Here is a 16,238-nt window from a genome sequence, read left to right as displayed (position 1 = left end):
AATTTACTTGGGGACACTGTTGAGATCAGAAATCAAAGATGCTGGAGCATGTGGAAGGTTCTGGAGACCCCAACTCTTGGCAATATGGAGGGGTCACAGTCTCTATTCTTTGCCCCTAGGTCCAAGCTGAGATGTCCCAACAGAGACTGGCAGAATGCGATTAGACTGTGCTGTTAGGAAGTGGGCTCCCCACACCACCTCATGACTGACGAGCACTTGAGGGCCCCTGTTTACAAATGCCCTGGAGAGAACCAGGTCTGCACAGAACAGCTTCATTACTGAGATTCCTGGTGTTCACTATGGCTGGGCAAATGGCTGGGCTGTGCTAGCAGTGGATAAACAGTGCATATTTCATGAATCTCCTCTGGTAGGCTGCTACCCATCTGAATTCCACTTACTTGGGAGCATTTACATTTTAATGTGATTTTTTCCGACAAGACCAGACAGCTGGGTGGGTTTTACCAGCTCTTGAGATACAAAAATCTCATCTCTGCATAGGAATCCTTGCAATCATTTTTGTGTGTGCGTCCAGGCTGGAAATGGCCCCTTCTGAACTTTCTGGCTGATAACTTCCTGAAGAAACAGCTATTGACAGGCAGAGGAAAGTCAGGCTGACAGTTCTGATCCAATGCTTGTCCAGAACTAATAGGGAGAGAAGGGATTTTCCAAGAAGCCACCATCGCTGAGAAATGTACACCGTGTCATCCCTGCCTACCCATCTCAAATTCTCCCACGCTTTCCCTGAGTCAACCCTCTGTCAATGGCACTGGCATCCTTGGTCTTTTGTGAATGCACCATCTCAGGGCCCCTGCACTTGCTGTTTCCCTCAGTGGCACACTTTGTTTAGACCTTCAAACTGGCCTGTTCTACCCTGATACCCAGAGGCCACCTCCTGAGCACAGGTCTCCTACTTTTCTCACTCCCTACCAGAGTAATGGTTAGTGTTGTCAGTTTGGCAGAAGTTAGAATCACCTCTGAGGATCCATGTGGGGGTTATCTTGACTATTTGATTCGAGGTGGGAAGACATGCCCACTGTGGGTGGCACTATTCCCTAGTTGGGATCCTGGACTGTGTAAATGGGGGATGGGAGCTGAGCAGCAGCAGGCGTTCATCACTCTCTGCTTCTTCGTTCTGGATACAATGTGACCATCTGCTTCAAAGGCCTGCCGCCTTGCGTTCCCCACCACGATGGACTATACCTTGAAATGTGAGCCAAAATACATACTTTCTCCCTTGAGTTGCCTGTGTCAAGGTATTTTTTATCACAGTAACTGGAAAAGAAACCGAGATCATTGGCATCCCTCCATCTTCCTCAAAGTGCTGATCACTTGGGAGCAAGAAATGTTTTCATGTCTCATTCCTACCTTGAAGATAAGCTGCATCATGACAATGACCTTCACGACAGCCCCTGTGCCAAGCCCTGTCCCAGACATACTGGAGAGGCTCTTGAGTAGACTTTGCATGAATGAGGAACCGCCAATTCTCCAGAAAGCGAAGCGCTAGCTCCTAGGGGCAATTGTTCAGGATGACATGGCTGGGTATCAGGATTCTTCATCCTGGGGTTGTCATAAACCCAGTAGTAGTAGATTAACTCCTATGTTCTACACTTGCATAATTGACATTTTCTGTCCTCTCTCCCTTAACATCTTTTTCTGTTGTGTGTATGTGTATGCAGGTGTGGGTGCATGTATGTGCACATGCATGCAAAGCCCAGAGGACACTTCAGTACTGGTCCTCAGGCAATGCCTATCCTTTTTTGAGGCAAAGTCTCTTACTTGCCCAGACCTTATCAGGTAGGCTTGGCTAGTTGGCCAGCAAGCCCTGGGAATCTGCCTGTCTCCACCTCCCTGGCACTGAGATTCCAAGCACATACCACCACACCCAATATTTTTTGAACATGCCTTCTAGGGGTTACTGTCAGGTCCTCAGGCTTGCAAGGGAAGCACTTTATTGACTGATCCATCTCCTCAGCCCTCCCTTAGGATCTGTATCTCCATCTGGAGCCCAGCAGGTAAGAGACCTCAGGGAATTCCTGCCTATGGAGGACACAAATACAGGCATAAAGTCCCCTGGCCTCTGATTCTCAGAAAAGGATCAGGCATTAAAGCCTTGCAATCTGATCCCCATGGAGCCCTCCCCCTTATCCAACAATTTAGTCCCATGGTTACCCAGAATTCTCTGGGAGCATCATAGAGCCTGTGGCTGCGTGAGTGGAGACCTCCCAAAGTAGCGTGTAAGCCATTGCTTCCGACAGCTCTAGTGGGCAGAGTTCTCACAGGGAGCCACAGAGCAGAGCTTCCTTCTGTCTCCTTATTTCCTCTACCCCTACATGCTGTTTCCTACATCATCTCTTACCCATCACAAACATGAGGTTTGACACAAAAAGAGAATCAATAAATAATTACAGGAAATAAAAAGCAGAGAAAAATGTGCTTTCAAAATATAAGGAAAGAAAGAAAGAAAGGAAGGAAGGAAGGAAGGAAGGAAGGAAGAAAGAAAGGAAGAAAGAAAGAAAAGCCAGCCTTCCTTAGCCACATCTTGCTACAACAATTAGCCACACTCGATTGGCCTGACCTTTGGATGAGGGTTCAGCTTAGATAGTTTTATCCCATTTGAAGATGTGAACTGCTTGTTAAGGCTGATAATAGGAAATCCAGCACAACTCGCCCTCCACACAAGTCCTTCTCTGGCTACCTACCTTATGGTCAGTGCTGGGAGTTGCACTGGATTATGGCTTATCTGCACCCAGACAGAAGCCGGCACACTCTGGCACAGCCCTGAGGTAGACAGATACTGTGTCCTCATCTGCCGAGAAGCCCACATACCCAGCCCAGCCCCAATGGCCTGTGTTCATTCTGCCTGGATTCCCTGGAGCAAATCCACTCTCTTCAGTCAGCTCACTGCCTTAGGAGAGCAGCCCTGCCATGCAGACTTCAGCCAGCCTCTGCTCATCTGTTTATGTGTTCGCTTGTCTCTAAGCTACGAGAGTAGCTTCGAGCACGAAGACAATGACTCTATTGCTCTTGTGTCCCCCGAGCTTCTTGTATTGAAAGAGCGATTGTGTGCTTATAGAGAGATTCCGCATACAGCTGCCGAATACGTGGGGACATAAAGAAATAAATAAAAGTCCCTGGAAGCGGCTCCCTCTGAGGCACTCGCCCGGGCTTGCAGACTGAAGAGCCTCCTTCAGTTTCTTTCCTCGGTCCTGTCAGAAATTCTAGAGAAGAAAGTTCTTACATCTGAAGCGACGGGAACATGAGCTGAAGTGACTGCTTAATGTTTATGTAACGTTTCCCTAATTCTGCGCCATGTGGTCTAGATTCTGTGTCCTCGTCCAATCCGTGTGCTGGCATCTTAACTCCCAAGATGATCGTACTAGAAATAAAGCTCTTTGGGGGAGGTGATGAAGTTCTGGAAGGTGAAGTCCCCAGGGAAGAGACCAGTGTGCATACAGAAGGGACTCCAGAGAGAGCCCTCCTTACTTCTATACCACAAGAACACTATGAAGACAGAAAATACAAACAACAACAAAACCGTTTAAATTAAAATCCCTCTTTAAGAACCTGGCCCTGAATACTTGAGTTATGAAGTCTTACACAGGCATCTGGAACCTGACTCATAACGGCGTCCAACCCCAATGGCCAGTCTCAAGAAAAAAAAAAATCTGTGCTGTAAAATTTACTACTGAATGAGGTAGCAAGATGTCTACCTGCCGATCCAAATATGGATAACCCACAAATGACTCACAGGACAAGACCAAGGAACTTAAGAACTTAAGAAGAGGAATCTCCCACTCCTTGGTGGTGTGGTCTCCTCTGTGGGAACTCACACACTACCTACCGTCTTACAGTGTATTTCATTAAGTTCTCTCTGCCTGTTCATGTCTTAGTAAATTCTTTTACTGACCACATCACATGTAGCCAAGGCATTATCTATGAACTGGTACCCACAAGGACTAAGACATCTATCAGTCTGGAGTCAGAACTCTCATTGAATATGTCCCAGTGTGGTGGAGATGTCTGTCTAAATGATCCCTGGGTCCCAGGAGTCCTTTCAGTGGGTGCTCCCAAAAACTAGCCAGCAGGAACATTGGGTTCCCCATATGGTACCCAGAATAGTGTCTTCCGATCTGAAAGGGAGAAGCTTGAGTTTTTAGTGGTGCTTGTCAAGCACCTGGTATGGAATTGAAGGCCTTGCCTTTGGCAAAGAATGTTGTTGGCTCTGCACAAAGAAACTAATATGGTATGATGGGATCACCCAGTTTCTGAAGTCTGGGAGCACCTCAGAACTTGGGACAAGGGGGGTATAAATGCCACACTTACCCAGAAGCTTGTTAGTAGGAAAGATCAACGTTCAGTCAGTAAGAGGAAAGATCCTTGACCCTAAAATCTGCTTCAAATCTAACAACTGCTTTGAATGATAAATGGTGTAGAGATCAGAAAGTCTGATCACCAGATGCCTGTTACCACCCCTGTGACCCTAGCCAATGATGCAGACTTTCTGAGCTTGATGACTGGAGTGATTGGTTCCAGGATTCCCAAGGTTACAAAAATGCATAAATGTGCAAGTCTCATACAAAAATGCACAGTATTTTCTTATAACCCACACACCCTCCCATGTACTTTAAATTGTCTTTAAATTATTGATAACTCTTAATATGATGTGAACACCATGCAAGTCATTGTCATTCTGTGGCATTCAGCAAATGATAGTGTGAAATGAAACAGTGCATATTTGGTGTAGGTTATACCACCGTAGGCCTGCCTAACTGTCCAGTCTGCAGTGTGAAATCCATAGAAGCAGACCCTAAATATGAAGCAGACTTTTCTCAACCCTGGATGAGTAAGTCTGTGAGAATCAGAGGAGTATGCAGAAGAAGATTGAAAAAAAAATGCAGAAACTGACCTCCGAGGAGACAGAAATCATTCCCAGCCTGCCACAAAGGCACAGGCATTCCAGTACTCTGTGCACCTGTAACCACCAAACAAAAGCAGTTTCCAGGAAAAAGGGTGATCAGAGAACAAGACAAAGCTCCCAGACAATAAAAAAGAATCAGCCCTGACAATGGATAAAAAAAAAATGTAGAGTGGAAAATAAGGCCAATAAACTGTACAAAAAAGTAAAGAATGGGAAAACACAGGGAAAGGTACACAGAGAACTACAAATCCTTTCTACAAGTTCTTAGAGGTGGCAAATAGGTTCAAAAAATTAAAAATGGAAACCAGGATTGTTTCACTTTTAAACCAAATGTACTAGAATCCCTAAAGTAAAGGAGCCCATGGTGAGTCCAAAACAATGGACTATTCCCTGGTAATATATGTACACTAGGGATGAAGAAGAATTCTTAAGACCTTCTAGGAAAAGAACACAGAGCACAGATTTTCAACAAAGAACTGAGAATCAGAATGATTATCTGCTGTGAAGTTTTCAAAATTCTGGAGGAAATTGCCATGAACCTGGAAATCCACCGTCAGTATGAGTGTAAAATACTGGCATGTTTGGGTAGCCCATGGCCCAAGAGCTGAGCCCTAAGAGGCTGGTGACATATTAGTAATGCTGGAGGCAGGAGTCAAAAGTTGAAGGTCATCCTTCATTACACAGTGAGTTTAAGGCCAGTCTAAGATAAGCGAAAAGCTGACTGAAAAAACAAAAACTAAAACAAAAAAACCAAAACCAAAAACAAAACAAAAAAACGAAAAGAAAAGCAATTAGAAACCCCAGGAGACAATAATCCTGGCCAATAAAGTCACAATCTACGTTAGTTACTTTGTGTTGCTGTGATTAAAATACCATGACCGAAAGTGATGTGTGAACGAAAAAGTATTTTGGCTGACAGTTCCAGAGGGAGAGTCCAAAATGGCAGGGGAGGCGTGGCGGTAGGCAACTGGGGCAGGAAGCTGAGAGATCACATTTTCAACCACACCCAGAAAGCAGAGAGAGAGAGCTAGAAGTGGGGTGATGCTAGACCCCTAGATCCTGCCCCCGCCCCACCCTGGTGATGCATTTTCTCCAGCAAGGCTCCATCTCCTAAGGGTTCCACGACCTCCCTAGACAGCACTACCAGCCAACAGGGACCAAGAGTTCAAACATGAGAGCGTGCGGGGGACATTCTCATTCAAACCCCATGATCCCAGTGAAACATGGTGGAATACTAAGACACTGATGGAGAACATAGAAGCACAGAGAATGTTCCAGGCCCTTCTGTTCCTCCTGGTTCAAGACTTCAGGTGTTTGTCTCTGGAGAACATATCCCAGCATGTGGTTTACCCCAGCACTTGACGCTTCTGTTGCAGTAAAACAAAAACAAAAACAAAAACAAAAACAAAAACAAAAACAAAAAACAGTGCCAGTGACACCTGCCGCTTTCAAGTCCTTTGCCAAGCTATGGCAATAGCTATGGAGAGAACACGGGACAAGTCACTTAAGTGAAGGACCCTCATGCAAGGTGAGTGACGCTGAGGCTGAGACAGCCCTCAGGAGAAAGAATGGGACACCCATGGCCTCATCTCACAAAACAAGAAGACATGGGCACTGCAAAAGGACAATGGCAGATTTACAGATGAAAAAGTAACCGATGGAAGGGGCTGGGGAGACTGCTCAGTGGTTAAGAGCACTGACAGCTCTTGCAGGGGACCCGGGTTCAGTTCCCAGCATCTACGTGGCAGCTCACTACCATCTGTAACTCTACTTCCAGGGGATCCGAAGCGCTAGGTATGCATGGGGTACACGGACATACATACAGGCAAACACACACACACAATAATAAAATTAATTAAACTTAAAAGACAAAAGAAAACACTTACCACCCAAAAAGTAACTAGTAGAAGCGTCTGAGGGAGCATAGATGAGTGTGGAGAGCTAGTATGGGGCCAAGTCTTCCTGTTTTGAATTAGGATGCCCATGGCAGGGCAGATGGGGCTCCATCAACCATGTGGACAGGACTCTTAGCGTCTGCGGAAGGGAACTGGGTTGCAGTGAGTAAACGCGTTCATCTGAGAAACGTTTCAGGACAGTGTAGGCACTCAATATGTAACAGGAGTTTATTGTATGCCTGTCTGCACAATTTTATTTATCATGTGAATGTGTTAATTAAAAAGTAATTTTAATACAAAGTAAAAAAAAATATGCCAGGCAGAGCTATTTGAAGGAGCAAATGGAGTAGAGTGTGTGACTGAGGCCCCAGCGAGGGGGAGGATCTCTTGAGCTCAAGGGTTCAAGGCTCAGCCAGGCAACATAGTGAAACCGGGTCTCAAAACAGCAACAAAACAGTGGGGGCCAGCAATATGGCTCAGTGGGTAAAGGCGCTTGCCGCAACACCTGATGACCCGAGTTCAATCTTCAGGGCCCACAGATGGAAGGAGGGAATTGATTCCTACAAGTTACACTCTCACCTCTGCAGGCTCCCCTCAATAAATAAATAAAATCTAATTAAAAAACAATAGCGAGCTTGCATTGAGTCATGAGCTGCGTGTTACTGTCTCAGAGCAGAAGGAGGCTGCAGTGGGGGCGGATGGATGGTGAGGCAAAGGCAGAAGGAGGGCCGAGGAGAGCAAGCTTCTCAGAGAGGCTTGGTGAGGCGGAGGGCAGGGGAGATGTGGCCCCTTGTCCTGCAGAGTGCAACTGTAGAGTGCCCTGCACGGTGGACCAGCACAGCAAAGTGTTTTGGCTGTTGTGTAAATAGAAAATAAGAGTAACCACTCTGGGGGACCCCTGTGCACTTCTGCAAAGCTGGGGAAGGAGGTACCCAACCCAAAGAAGTTCTGAGATCCATGGTGTTGGTGGTGAGGAAGTTTCCAGAAAGCCAAGAAGATGAGGTAAGAGGCACAGACGGTTCAACACTGGGAAGGGCCAGAGACCCTGGAAGAATTCCAACTCAATAGGGAAGTTGGGCAGTTTAAGAATTCATGATGGCAGAGGGGCTGCCCTAGGCAACTTGGTGGTGTCATGGGTTAGGGAGCCATCTTGTAAGGCACAGGTTGACTCATCTGTTCCACTGCCTGGATTTTGATCAACTCCATTCTACAGCTCTTCATATTCTCTCTCTCCCCTCTCCCCATGCACACCATGTATATCAAGCATGTGTGTACATCCCAACACCCTCACACACATAGAGACACAAGTGCATACACAACTACATACACACAGACACACATAGACACACACATACACATAGACACACAGGCAGGCAGACACAAATACACACACACACACACATACACACACATACACCCATAGACACTCAAGCAGGCAGACACAAATACACACACACACACATACACACACATACACCCATAGACACTCAGGCAGGCAGACACAAATACACACACATACACAGACACACAGAGACATACACACAAATACAGACACACAGAGACACACAGAGACACACAAACACAGAGACACACAAACACACATAGACAGACATACAGAAATATATACACAGAAACACATATAGAGACAGAGACAGAAACACACAGAGAGACAGAGACAGATACATACAGACATACATACACACAGAGACACACAGACACATGAACACACACAGAAGCACACAGACAGACAGACAGATACACACACACACACATACACACACACACACACACACGCACACACATGCATGCACACACGCATACGTGCTCACTTTGCCAGGACAAACTCTTGGATGCTACAATGAGGTCCTGGAATGTCTACTACCAAATCCATTCTGCATCCGAGTCTGTGTGTCTCCCTCCAGCCCTGGGCTCCAGCTCTCCCTATCAACCTGGGCCAAACCCAAGCAGGCCTGGCCGAGCACTATCCTCCCAGGCTCAGCCACAGACCTGTTCTCACAGCAGAGACCACCCTCATCCCTGAGGCTCACAGCAGCTTCCCCCTCCAGGAACAGCTCAGAATCTCCTTCCCAGGATGCAGACAGGGTATGTACTTCCTGCGGCCCCCCTCTGTTGTAGCGATGTCCCCATTATCCCCACACTAGCAGTTTAGACCGACTCCTCTGTTTACACTCTCTCCGTGCCCTGAGCTCCAACCCCGCACCAGCAGAGAGACGTGCTTAGCAGATACAGGCAGCAGGGTGGGCATTTGATTGGACAGAGCTGTCCCAGTATGCATGAGCTGATAAACAGCAAGCAGAGGTCGGCTGTGATGGAGGCCACCCCACCCCCCGCCCCGTCTCTGTTGCTTCCCTTCCGTGACTATTCTACCCAACGCCCCCTCAGCCATCTAGGTTAGGGTGAGGCTGGCAGACTCACGATCCAAGAAGTGCCTCAGCGTGCTCAGAGAAGCAGGTCAACTGGTGGGGTGGCTTGTTCTCTGCAGGTCGGCCCTGGGGACGTTCTGTTTTATGCAAAAACCTAACAATCTATAGACCCACTGCTCAGTACCTGCAGAAAGTCATGGGCCTGGTTCCAAATCTCCTTTCTCGGTTGACTGTGAATTGTTTATACCAAAAGAAAAAAAAAAATACCTTGATGAGTGTAGAGGCTGCCCGTGGTGCTGAGCAACCCAAGGTCTAGAGGTCTGGGCCTGAGGAATGAATCCCTCCTTTCCTGCCATTCCCCTACAAACCTGGTTCCTGAGGGTTAAGGAAAGGGGTACCCCAAACATGCCAGGCTCTAGTGGGGCATGACTCTAATTTGTCGAATCCTTGTAGGGTCCCCGAGCTGCAGCACGGAGCATGTGCTCAATTCAAGCTTGTTAGCAGCAGGAGTGCCTCCTCCCCAAGGAGAGACATTTCCTGCAAAATGTCACTTTATTTTATCTTATTTTTTAACCAAAAAGACACCAGGGCCAAGGATCTGAGTTCTTTTCTTTCAGCCCCTCTCAACATCCCACTAGAAGTTAACGGCACACCGGAATTTAGGGATCCCAGCCACTCTGCCTGCCAGGTGACCTGTCTGGACCCACTGCTCAGCTTCCTCTCACAGAGATGCACTAGCAAGAGGCTTCACTCACTGCTGTGACAAAGGATTTGAAAGCAACCTAAGGAAGGTCGCGCTCACTTTAATTTGCATTTTGAGGGTAGAGTCCATCATGGTGGGGAAGGGCGGCCACATTGCCCCCATATTCAGGGAACAGCGAAAGATGGATGCCGATGCTCAGCTCACTTTCTCCTTTGCATGCAGCCTGAGATGCCACCCATGGGATGGTGCTGCCCACGTTCAGGGTGGGCATTCCTACTTCAGTCAACTCAGTCTAAGAATTCCCTCACAGACATGCCCAGAGGCTTGTTTTCATGGCAACTCTGAATCCCACCAAAGAGAGAATCAAAATTAATGATTATACCTACCCAGCTGAGTCAATAGCATCAGGCTGCTTTGACCCATGGTAGCCAAGGGTTTCAGTGTGTCTGGACTCCCTGGAGTCTCAATGTTCCTCTTTGCTAGGTTGGATCTCAAACCAATGAAGGAACAGGCCCGTCGAGGCAGGGCTAGTACCCACATAGTGCATTCATGTCCTGGAGCTGCAGGGGATGTTCAACTTTAGATACAGTGCCCTGGGAACTTTGAGATTAACTGATCCCTAGACCCTACTTCAGAACCACCAGGCCTTCTCTAGGCAAAGTAAGAGCCTAGATATCAGCACTTCTCAAGGGCTGCCCATTAGGATGTTCCAGAATACCCCTGAGGTAAGAGTTCCAGCACCTGAGCAGGATGCTTACACTACTGGGGTTCCTTCTTCCTTGCTAAATGAGACTTCTGGCTGCTGAAGGAAGCCCGTGGTTCTTCAGAAGCAGCCACACGGGGCCACCATGGAGTCCACTGTGCAGCGATACTCTTCTTAAAGAGCCAGGACGTCTGTGGTTTTAGCAAGGCTGCTCCAGGCTCTTGTCTCCTAAAGTCCTGAAGTATCCCTACCACCTCTAGCCGTCACAGACCGCTACCCGCCGTCCAAACAGAATTCTCGCCCAGGTTCCTGTGCTGCCTCCCGCCCCTTCCCCCACCCCATCTACACCCACTTCCTTGAGTTTCTAGCAGTCCCTGGAAGAAGACAACCTTGCAAAACTCCAGAGGATCCCAGTTCCCCCTCTCAGCTGACTGGCTGGAAAACACATTCCCCCCACCCCCAATTGTGACAAGTTCTTTCATGGGTCCACTTCCTCCAAACCCATAAGCCTACAAGTAGTTCAAATGGGGCCACATTGCCACCCATGCCTATAGCAGACACACGGGGACACCGTCTTCCACCGTGCTCCTCAGCCAAGTGCGTCCCAGGCTCTAAGGCAAGTGCCGGCGTATTCAAGGACAAGGGCCACAATCCCAGAGTGAGGAATCTGCCCAAGGGAGTCTCACACGGCCCCCAGGAGGCAAGAGATGCTGAAGCCACACAGAAGTCCCCCTACACCATAAATGAGGAGAGGAAACAGGCACACTTGGTGACGAGAACCAAATCAACTGAACAGTCCAGGTTCCCAGCCTCGTCCCCAAACACAGCTGCCCCTCAGCCACACTGAGGTCGATGACACCCTGACCTGTCAGGGGCTGCCAGAAACCCTGAGGAAAATGACACATGCGGCTGGCTGGGGGCGGGGAGAGGTTAGCCTTGCAAACACACACTGTGCCCAAGCTGCCACCCACTCGCTGTGCCAGGAGTTGGCAGTGGCCCCAAACAGATGCCAAAGCAGCACAAACTGTCTCCGTGGCTCCAAGCTGGCAACAGCAGGAGCTGTGCCTATCCTGGCAGAGGGGTGAGGGGGACACAGGGCCTCAGTGCGACATTCACCAAGCTGACCCAGGCAGGAGACAGTGAGGCCCCAGGGTGAGACATCACTGAACACTCACAGAACCTTCTAGCTGAGAATGTGGTCCTTCGGCCCACCCCCAGCTATAATGTGAGCTTCAGGCCTCCACTGGATATGTCCAAATCCTAGCCGACAGTCCTGTTTGAAGATGTAATTAAGTTAAGATGGGATCATGCTGGATTAGGGTGGGCCCTGTACCTGACTCATGTCATTATAAGAGAAAGAAATGCAGAGTTGTCCGGGCCACACAGGGAGAATGTAGAGTTGGCTGGGGACACATGGAACTTGTGATGACAGCAGGAATGGAGCACTTCTATGAATCAAGGGTCAGCAAGGACTGCTGGCCACCGCCGCCGCGAACTGGGAAGAAGCAAAGAACGGAGAGGGCTGCCCTCCCCTGGAACCAGCAAGGAAAGCAGGCCGCCAGTTTTGCTTTTGGCTTCGGACCTCTACACGATGAGGCGGTGCATTATTGTTCTTTACGGCCTGGCTAGTGGGACTGTGTAAAGGACTTCTAGGGTGGGCTGTGGAGGTAAACCTGGCTCCATGTGTAAAGGTGTGGAGGCCTGTGTTCAGTTTCTATCTAAAGCTGGATATGCTACTGCCCAGCAGTAATCCCGGTGTTCCTGTGGTGAGATTGGAGGTGGCAATAGGAGAACCCCTCGAAGCTGAGAGCCAGCTAGCTTGGTACATACAATGGTGAATCACAAGGGGTCCCTCTTCAAACAAGGTGGAGGGTGAGCATTGTTTTCTGACCTTTATATACATGCCACGGCATGAGCCTGCTCAAACTCACAGATATGAATACACATGCAAGACTTAAAAAAGAAAAACCCTCCCACAACAAGGGACCAAGGGACCACCAGAGTCACAGGTGAGCACTCTCCCCATAGCATAGAAGCAGGTGTCCAAAAGAAGGGGACACATTTCTTACGATGCTGTCACAGGTAACTTAACAAGAGACAGCTCTGATCCACATTGCTACCCTACTTCTTAGGAGGCAAGTGACCCGGAACCATCACCCCATGCGGTCTCAGTCTGTTTCCTCATTTGTCATCTGGGGCCATCGTGAACGGGTTGTACAAATAAAGTTCACGACAGGAATCTAGCTGAGAGAGGGCAGACTTTCTTCTAAAAACCAGGGGTTTTCTCCAAGAAGGACTCAGCACTCAAAGTCAAGACCGTTTCCACATCTCTGTAGCTCAGGTTTGGTTTCTATTGTGTGTTTGTTTGTGACAATGTTTTGCTATCTAGCCCAGGCTGACCTCGAACACACAGTGATGCTCAAGATTCAGCCTCTTGAGGGCTTGGATTATAGGCATGCACCACCATGCCTGGCTCAGCCTGCATCTTTTGATTCAGAGGTGGGTAATGGACAGAGCGCTCCAAACACAGGTCTCTCACATTGCCAGGGGATAGCTTTCTAAGCCACAAGCTGGATGGTGTTGGTTTTCTCCAATTCAGCCCTGGCCAGCTCTGGACATGGGCCAACTCTTCTTGTTGCTCTCAACGTCCAGACTTTAAGTTGAGTGACCTCCAGGACTCCTAATGCCTCCAGTCCCCAGTGCAAGTCCACAAACACAGCTCACTCGTGTCTACAACCAAAGCCTTAACTGGGGTGGGAAAAAAAACTAAGAACCGTGCCTGACGACTAATTAACTTTATTAACTAATTAAAAAGAATTACTTAGGCAAATCCTGATATCAAGGTCTTCCTAGTCCTTAAATTATTTATCGTATGATAATATTAAAATCATAGGCTGGTTTCTCAAGGACGCATACAGCAAGTATCTCAGCAATTGTCAGGAAGCAGTCCTGAGACAGGGAGCATGCCACCTCTGACTCCCCACCCTGTATGCCCTTCCTGAGGAACACATCACACTTACAACCCGAGGAGAGAGCTCTCCCCGCCCTGGGACCTAATGACTAGCTACAGCTTCACCGACCAGCCATGCTGGTCAACCAGGCAGGCCACTCAGCTTCTTACATAGGAACCAATGTGCCAAGGGAGACTGAATGAGTCATGAGGCCATGAGGACGCAGGGCTAAGGCTGCCATTACAGGGTGACTATTATTTGACTGTTCAGAGGAGAGACAGAAAGTCAAAGCTGAGAGACTGAGGGATACAGGAGAAAGCAGGGCCCAGTGCTGGGAGCAGAGGCCACCCTGGTCTTCCTCAGACAAGTGTCTGATTAGCATCCCATCCTCTCTCGTGCATACGGACTGAACTTATTGTTTTGAATTCTTGAAATGCCAATTACGTATCAAAACTCCTCTGATGCCTGCAGGCATTTGTCTGCGGAGTTTTCTTGTTTATCTTTCTGACTGAGTCTCCAAGGACAGGGACCAGGCAGCCCTCGTGAAAGGCCCGGGACAGAGCAGCTGTTCCGTACAAAACGGAAGGGGGGACCATGGGGATCAGAACCTGACTGGGGGTATCTGTCTCTGAAGACAGGGAGACCCAGCAGAAGCAGCGCTCTCCACGGAAGGGGGGACCATGGGGATCAGAACCTGACTGGGGGTATCTGTCTCTGAAGACAGGGAGACCCAACAGAAGCAGCGCTCTCCATCTCCTTTCAGGGAAACAAGAGAGGACCTGCCCGGGCTCTGCCCCCAGAGACCAGCCAGAAGCCAAGGGAGACAGCTCTTAGCTAAAGGCAGGCCTGTCCCCAGTGAAGCACCCGAAGAGAGGAGACTCCAGGTAGCGGGAATGGATGAGAGCTTGCTCAATGATGCAGAGAAGGACTTAGGAGATACAGGCTGGGAGAGGAGCATGGCCAGCGGTAGGGACCAGGAGGGCAGAAGGAAGTGGGAGGAGGTAGGTGGGAGAGGGGGCAGTCGTGACTCCTCTCTCCATTCGATGTGGTAGGCACAGTGCCTAGTGCCCACACATGTACCATTTCTTATAAAATCAATAGAAAAAAAAATCTAACACTCCTAGGTACACACACACACACACACACACACACACACACACACACACGTTTTAGAGTAGAAGAAAATGTGTTGATTCAGCACATTAGAATATTCCTCTTTATATTAACTCATGTGTCACAAGACACATGCAATACAAAACATGAATGTATAACATATGCACACGACAGGGGGCGGGGTACCCATGAAGGCAAAAGTCTTCAGGTCCTAACAAGAGTACAGACATGACTATAGGCTGAGGAAAAAGAGATGAAGAGACGGGATGAGGAGGGTGGTCAGTACCTGGGCTGGACCGAGAGCTCTCTAACCTGAAGGGGCAGTATCCTGGCAACAGCGCAGATGTTTACAGAGCCCTGGTGACATGCTCTGCCACATGCATCACCATAGCTCCCCATTTTAGCCAAAAATTCGGTTTCACTTCCTTCTAACTATTCTAGTCAAAAGATGGAGTCTACCTGCTCTTTTTTTTCTCCAAATAGTAGCAACTTGTTTCTAACCATATGTCAGAGGTGATGCCACACGATTTCCAAGACTGTCATAGAAGGTGCAGATTCTTGGCAGGCTTCTGCCCTCCACCTCCACCCCACCTCAACACATCAGCTACCTGTGGGAATATCCTGCCTGCCTCTATGCTAAGGAACACGGAGTGGCCACAGAGGGATGGTGGAGCGGGCTCCCCATCCACATGCTGACCGCCCTCCAGCCCTCACCTTGGGCTGTGCACCTCTTCCAAGTCCAGGTACCAGGGATGTATGTCTTCCAGACGGTTCCAACTCCAGCCTCAGTCTGAGTGCAAGCTCTCACTAGGCCCTAGCAAGAACTACCCATCTGAACAAAGTGGGCGCTTACTAGAGGCAAAAACCACCGTGTGGAGACATATTTGCAGGCAGAAATAAATACTCCTTAAGCCCTAGTTCCACATCTGTGAAGCAGGAGCACCAGCAAAAGTCACCAAGTCCTTTGTCAGTAGGGTCTCCTCCTAGTTCCATTTCTGTTGCCATGGCAACTACCCCAAACAACAAGAAGTTTTGAGGAGAAGGGTTTGGGCTATGATTTCACATCAGAGCCCCATCATTTCAAAGAAGTCAAGGCAGGAACTCAAGCATAGTCATAACATGTCTGACACTTGGTAGCGAAGACAGAATAAACCCATTGTTGCTCGCTTGCTCTCAGCTAGCCTCCTCCTCTCTCACACTGTTCTGGACCACATGCCTAGGGAATAGTGCCGCCCGCAGTGGGCTGGGTCTTCCTATGTCAATTAACAATCAAGACAGTTCTCCAAAGACATACCCATAGGTCAACCTGATCTCGGCAATTCCTTACAAAGATTCTCTTCTCAGGTGATGATTCTAGGTTGTACAGGGTTGACAGTTAAATCAGCGCAGGGCTGTGTCCATGGCAAGCAGCTACACAGAAAGCCTGTGCCTCTCATCAGTGATTGTTGTCGCACCATTTGCAGAGGAGAAAACTGTGCATGTAACAGCTATGGAGAATTGTCCGAGAAACAGAGAGTGAGAGGATGCAACCGGACTTAAACCCAGATCTGCGCAAGGCTCTGTTTTCCTCT

General features: G+C 48.6%; 1 protein-coding gene across 2 annotated transcripts in view; it reads right to left on the bottom strand.

The window, feature by feature from the left end:
• Tunar (TCL1 upstream neural differentiation-associated RNA) overlaps window positions 1–15,631 on the bottom strand; it is a 33,744-nt gene extending 18,113 nt beyond the window's left edge. Inside the window, exon 1 of one of the 2 annotated variants that reach the window (XM_059279721.1) lies at window positions 15,382–15,631. The gene's annotated coding sequence lies outside the window, so the exon portion shown is untranslated. Of the gene's footprint in view, window positions 1–9,381; window positions 9,432–15,381 lie in introns of those variants that run through there. The other variant, XM_059279722.1, reaches the window with a different exon arrangement.
• Window positions 15,632–16,238: the final 607 nt, after the last annotated feature.

Source organism: Peromyscus eremicus, chromosome 14 (genome assembly GCF_949786415.1).
Source record: "Peromyscus eremicus chromosome 14, PerEre_H2_v1, whole genome shotgun sequence".
Lineage (NCBI taxonomy): Eukaryota > Metazoa > Chordata > Mammalia > Rodentia > Cricetidae > Peromyscus > Peromyscus eremicus.
The sequence above is the reverse complement of the archived record's forward strand: the minus strand, read 5'-3'. Positions and strand labels throughout refer to the sequence as shown.